Source organism: Antechinus flavipes, chromosome 1 (genome assembly GCF_016432865.1).
Source record: "Antechinus flavipes isolate AdamAnt ecotype Samford, QLD, Australia chromosome 1, AdamAnt_v2, whole genome shotgun sequence".
Classification (NCBI taxonomy): domain Eukaryota; kingdom Metazoa; phylum Chordata; class Mammalia; order Dasyuromorphia; family Dasyuridae; genus Antechinus; species Antechinus flavipes.
Genome location: NC_067398.1, coordinates 529,327,328 through 529,334,204, shown reverse-complemented (window position 1 = coordinate 529,334,204; position 6,877 = coordinate 529,327,328).

Genomic DNA, 6,877 nt, shown 5'->3' with positions numbered 1-6,877 from the left:
TAACAAAATTTTTTTGTTGCACCCACCCTAATTTCTGGGTTGAGGAGACTTTCCCACTGGATCAGGATCAGAGGCTTTTCTATTGAAATCAGGATTGGAGCTTTTCCACTGAAATCCACTGAGGAGCCTGTCTGTCCCACATTCAGGGCCCCAAAATGTGTTTTTTTCTTCTTTAAAATAATAATGGTGCTCTCTGGGGAAGAGCAGGTTTCTTGGGGAGGTTTTCCTGGAGGCAGCCTTAGTTTCAATCAAAAGTAATAATCGCCCAAAACTCAGCCAGCTGGTAAAAATGCAAAAGTTTATTTTCTCCTTCCAAAATAGTCTGGTTAGTTGAGGCCTATCTCTCTACTTGGTTCTAAGAGCTCTTGCAGCTTTGTCCTTTGATTCTGACTCTGCTTTCTTCAGCATCCAGCCAGTCAAGTGGAAAATGGAATGAATCTCTCTTGCCTCAGAGAGAGGGCTTATGGGCTTCCTCCCAGAGTGCTCCTTTCAGACCCCAGTCAATGTTCCGAAGTAACTCTCTCTAACCCAAAGTAACTAACTAACCCGAAGCTAAGAGCCACTTTTTATATGATCTCCCAAAGGTTGACTCCTCCTTTTGGAGGCACACCTAAGGGAGGTATGAGTTCACAAAGTTACAAAGTTTACTTTGTAAATCTCCCATACTTGTGAACTCCAATGAGTACTTAAATACTTCTTGCTTATATGAGCTCTCTAAAGGTGTGAACACAAGCATTGTATCAATTAGTTCTATTTAGTACCTTGTTTCAGGTTCTAGTCCAAAACATTTCCTTGTAAGATCAGATCAATGATACCAAACCATGCTAAATTAGATAATTATTGTCTCTATCAACTCTAATGACTTAACAGTTTGTAAAGATTGCAACATCTTTTTATTCTCTTATTGCCAGAGCTAATATTTCTAATAAATATTGAATTAAAATTTTGCTTTCTATTTCTTCTTTCAGCTCTCTCAATTTCTCTTCTAGGAATTTGGATGCTATACTACTTGGTGTATATATGTTTAGTATTGATATTATTTCATTATCCCTGGTACCTTTAAGTAGGATGTAGTTTCCTTCCTTATCTCTTTTAATTAGATCTATTTTTGCTTTTGCTTTATCTGAGATCAGGATTGCTACCCCTGCTTTTTTTTTTTTTTTTTTAATTCACCTGAAACATAATAGATTCTGCTGCAGGCTTTTATGTTTACTATGTATGTATCACTCTACTTTAAACGTGTTTCTTATAAACAACATAATGTGAGATTCTGGCTTTTAATCCAGTCTTCTCTCCACTTCCATTTTATGGGAGAGTTCATCCTGTTCACATTCACAATTTAAATGACTAAATCTGTATTTCCCATCATCATATTTACCCCAAATCATATTTTCTTTTTCCTTTCCCCCTTTCCCTCCTTTCCAATATTTTGCTTCTGATAACTACCTCCCTCAAATAAGCCTTCCCCCTTTACAGCATCCCCCCTCCCCCTTTCTTATACCTTTCTCCTACTACTATTTTCCCTTCTATTAGCCTCCCCCTTTCCTTTCCCCTTTCTCTTCTCACTTCCCTTTAGGATAAGACAAGTTTCTCTGTGAAGCCAAATATGTCTAATATTCTCTCTTTGAGCCCAATTTGATGAGTCAGATTCACATAATGATCATCCCCCTCTATTCTTTCCCTCAGTTATAATAGATCTTCTTTGCCTCTTCTTGAAATGTAAGTTCCCTCATTTTACCTCATTTTCCTCTTTTTTCCAGCACAATCTTCTTTCTACCTCTAGTTTCTTTTGTTATATTATCACAATAAAATCAAATCATACTTGCACACTCTAAGTATATCCACAACAGAGATATAGTTTATTGAATAGAACGATGATAGTGGGTAACCTTATTTCATTCCTAATCTTATTGGGAATGGTCCTAGTTTGTCCCCATTACATATGATACTTGCTGATGGTTTTAAATAGATGCTGTTGATAATTTTAAAGAAAAGTCCATTTATTTCTATACTTGCTAGTTTTTAATAGGAATGGGTGTTGGATTTTATCAAATGCTTTTTCTGCATGTATTGAGATAATCATATGATTTTTGTTAGTTTGGTTATTTATATAGTCAATTTGGTAATAGTTTTCTTAATATTAAACCAGCCCTGGTTTAATTCCTGGTGAATCCTTTTTTGAGTTCTTTCATAAAAATTTTTTTCTGGACAGGGAGCCATTTCATGGAATTCTTTGGGATAGTTTATTTTATTTTATTCTTACTTTAATATCCTTTCTGAAGATGAACTCCAATCTTCCCTGTTTCCATAGTAAGTTCCTGTGTTGGGGTTCTTTCTTCTTTGCCACTTCATTTTTTTTAAAATAAGAAGTATTAGTGTAAGCACCTCCAATTGTGGGGTGGGAGGATGATGCCTCTAGCTCCACTTCAGTTCTCCTCTCTTACCTGGAATCCTAGACCAAAAGCTCTTCCCTCTTGTATATGCTGACAGCCACCAGTCCCTACCCCCACTGCTTCTGCACTCACTTGGTATGCTGGTTCCTTCTCACATATATCAACAGCACAACCGGGCCTAGCATCCTGATAAGCTGAGATTCCCTCAGTCTTCCCCAACTCAGACTTGGGACTCCTCAAGTTATCCAGGAGGTGAAAATTTTAGTGGTTCCTCCTGAGGTTCCAGCAAAACCCCACCTGCCCCAGTGGTCCCCACTTGCTATTTCTGCAAAGCTATCCTGGAGGTGTTTACACTTCATATGGGTTAATCCCTGGCCCAGGGTCTTTCTTTGGATCTTTTTGGGCTGTAACCAGGAGGACTCCTGTTCTGCCCCATGTCTTATTGATTTTTTTTGCCAGTCTATGTTTGCCCTGAGGCACAAATTTGTTCTGTTTGTGGGGGAAATCTGGAGAGCTTGAAATTTATTGCTCTACTCCACTATCTTCCCAGAATCTTCCCACTTCAAATGTCTTGATAAAAAAGTTTATCTAGCTATCTGTTTAGATAGCTAGCTATCCATCTCATTTCAGAAATATAAAAGATCAAGAGACATTTCTAAGTACATGTATTATCACAGGACATGAAATTTTGATGATAAGTATAGCCAACAATAAATGACTATATGACAACATTCTTCCACTTACTAATTACAAGAAGAATATGAAATTTTAAAATTTAGGTTTAACATCACAGTTAAAAATTGACAAAGATTACAAAAGATAGAAAGAGTTAAATTTGGAGGGACTTCAAAAAATAACATGTAATTATGAAACTGTGAATTGGTTCACTATTTTGTAAAACAGTTCGGAATCACGATAGAAAGCTGTTTATTATCTTTGATCTAGAGATTTTATTTTTTCTCAGTTTAAAGACAAAAAAGCTTCCATAAATCTGAAAATATTTATAGCATCACTGTTTGTGATGTCAAAAAACTTTCCCTGGTCTCCTATGATGAAAGTGATCACTTCCTTTCTCCATGTTCTTAAATTTGTTTCTTTATTCTTTGGTCTTATCACATTCTGCTTTGAGTATTAATTACGCATATATATGTTGTATCAATTCAAATCAAACATTTATTAAATCCTATTTTCCAAAGAAGTACTTGTCCTCAAGAATCTTATAATCTGATGATGAAGACAACACACAAACAAGAGTTAAAAATGGGGAGTAGGTGAATTTACCTAGAAAAGGAGAATGATTTTAATGATCAGAATGTCAGTAACAGGGGGCAAAACTTGACTGATCTGTGCCTTTTCTTAAAATGGAACTTTCTGGAGGAACTCACAGTGAAAGAAGCAGGGCCCGAGAAGAGGAGAAATATTACAGGATGAGAAGGCTACGGGAACTGAGGAACTTCTAAGTTGAGGAAGCATCTTTGGTAAGATGGTGAAGTATCAAAAGAAACAGAGGTAGAAGAAGTTGTATCTTCCCATACATTTATTTGCATTTTAAGGAAAAAAGTATTTTTTTCCTTTATGTATCCTTCCCCAATTCAGCACAGTCAACAAAGATAGCACAGCACAACAAATAGTCAATGTTTGTTGAATTTGATCTAACATTATTTTAGCAGAATAGCAAGTTTCTTATACTCTGACATCCTGGAACACTTTTAAGTACAATCTATTTTCAGAGGATCAGTTCTGGTAATTTCAGAAAATTTCACTCTCAGAAGGGCAGTCCCCCAAATGATCAACTCGTCTAACAACAAAAATTTATGAGAGCTATCTACTAGGGCAATGATAGGCTGTGATTCATACCCATGAGGGAGGAGTCACATTCAAAAACAAAAATCCAAATATTATGAAATCCTGAAGAACTATTTCTGTTTTTACTAAGTTGTATATTATACAAATGATTTAAATGATACCCAAAAAGATATTATGGAAAAACTAAAATATTCACTAGTCATCATCTAGACATAGCATTAAAAACAGAAACTTTTAAAAAATAATTGTAAAAGGACTGAGATGATGTACTTTCCTAAGAGAAGGAAATTAGAATTTAGTGTACATTTTATAAAGACTAGTTCAGATTATAGAAAAAGCATTTTTTTTAAAAAAACATCTTATTTCTTTACCCAAACAAACTAATTTTAGCAAACTTGCCACTGCTAGATTCACAAATAGAGAAGCAGGCCCTTTGCTTATTTAGGATCTTCTCTCTTGGTTTGGGAAGCAACTCTACTCTATTGTGCCCATGCTAATGTTTCAGCCATATACTCATAAAGGATTTTGGAAGGCAGTAAAAACAAAGAAAGCATTAATTAATTGAAGAAATAGTTCCTTGTTCAAGTTCCAGTGGTCCTTTTGACTTGTAACTGTCTTAATTCTTTGGAAAATCTCCCCTACACCTCAAAGAAAAATTGTAAGAGGCAAAGAAAAAATAAAAAAATAGGAAAGGTTAGATAAATTTATAACTCTTTTAGCATACATATGTGGTCCAAGAACCTTAATGGAACACATCATTATTCTGAAGTAACCCAATGACACAGAAGACTTAATTGCTTTAGATTTTGTTAAATTACTTATCCATTGAGAAAGAATACTTAGAACTAGGTGAACCATGTTACTGTTTTTTGTCTTGGGAGTCCTCCCATGGTTAGGTCTGTAGTGTCATAGATTTCAAGTCACTCAAGTGAACTTTCTGCAGTCTTTAAATTTCATTTATCTACTTTTTTCCCTCTTTTTTGGACTTTTAAAATGTAACTGCCTTCATCCTTTGCTAACAGGTATGAAATCCAAAAAACTTAAAGGATTACATAGAGTCAAGGGCAAAGGCTCTGTTCGTTTACTTGTTTTCTAGTCATGTTTTGTGTCTATTCTAGTTATTTTGGCACATCTTCCATTTATAGAACTATTATTATATGATATATTCTGACTATAAATTCTAAAATTTCATTCTCCTTTCAGCATACAGATTTGTCTCTCTTGAAACCCATTTTTTTTTTTTTTGTGGAATGACAAAACTTACTTTGTTCCTCTAAAGATTAAACTATGTTCCGTAGGCCCATCCATTACTCCATAAATAAAAATTAGAAAATAGACAAATCCATGTTTTCTGACTCGCTACAATTATCACAACCCAAAATTCCTTTTCATCCTTTCTCTTCATCATCCTTTCATCTATATCCACTCTCAGGGCCTGGTTAGTTTTCCAGTTCTTATATTCCACTGTGCTCTTCCAAAAATATAAGTGGAATGACCATTCCTGGGAATTAGTTGCTATTGCATTTTTGAGAAGGCAAATTCAGTTGGTGATCATCTCATTTACTTTTATTTGAAATGAATTATCCACAGGTGGAAAAACTTCACAACTCTCTCACTAAGGTGCATTCATTTGTTTACACTCATACCCCGCAAATAAAGCTGTGGACCACTGGTCATGAGCTCCTCTGGCTCATGGATACACAAGCCAAGGAAATTGGAAAGAAGAAAATACAGGCCGGTTGACTGACACCTTGAAACTGCTGTCTACCTTGAAACATGATAATTGACATGTCTGCGACAGGAGTACTGGACCACATGGATTCCAAACAATTACTTTCCTCAGCTGTTAGATTTTCAAATGTGATCTATAGAGTGATGCTGACAGTAGATTTTCTGCCAGCAATAAAGGTGGCCTGATTCAGAGAATAATTACTGTATGCAAATGAATGTGATTTTCCTCTGCCCTTTTATGGATGGCTCTGCTCTGCCATTCATCAGGGCCACAAATTTCACTTGGTAGAAGACGGATTTAAAGAGACAGGCGCCTCTGGAGCTTTGTCTTGAACTTACTAAATCCATGCTAAGTGTCTTCATAAATAGACATGCATATGTTATGTGGGGGATGGCAGACTCTGACCTTTTTATCTATGTATTGTTGCTTAGAAAACTGTTGAGAAAACATCCGACTCTCTGCCCTCCTGGTTCATGAAAGCTTTGCCAGTTTTGAATAACAGGCTCTTCTGAAACAATGTTATATGTGACTTGCAATGGCCTCTAGAGTCCCAGAGTGTTTCTCATTTGCTCTCACCATGTTCTTTCTGATGTTTATGTGTATTTGTGTGTAGAGAGAGCAAAGGACACGAGACTACCTTCCCTTCCTCCCCCCTCACCTCTATGCAATTTGTTAACAGTTATCACTTACCATCTACTCTGGCATTAGTCAAATAGCTCATGCTACACTCAAAACAAAAGGTCTTCTTCCAGTTTTCCTACTGGAAAACTGCTTCTCTTGTGCCAAAAGTTGAACTGAAAGACCCTAAGATCTGAACAGGTCCTTGCGTTGTCTGGGACCTCATGGTTTCCTTCTAACTGATGCATTCAATATAAATGTGCTCATGTGTGTCTGGTTATTATCAGAAAGGAGTAAGTTTGTTGTTTGTATCTGGAGTGGGAGGTGG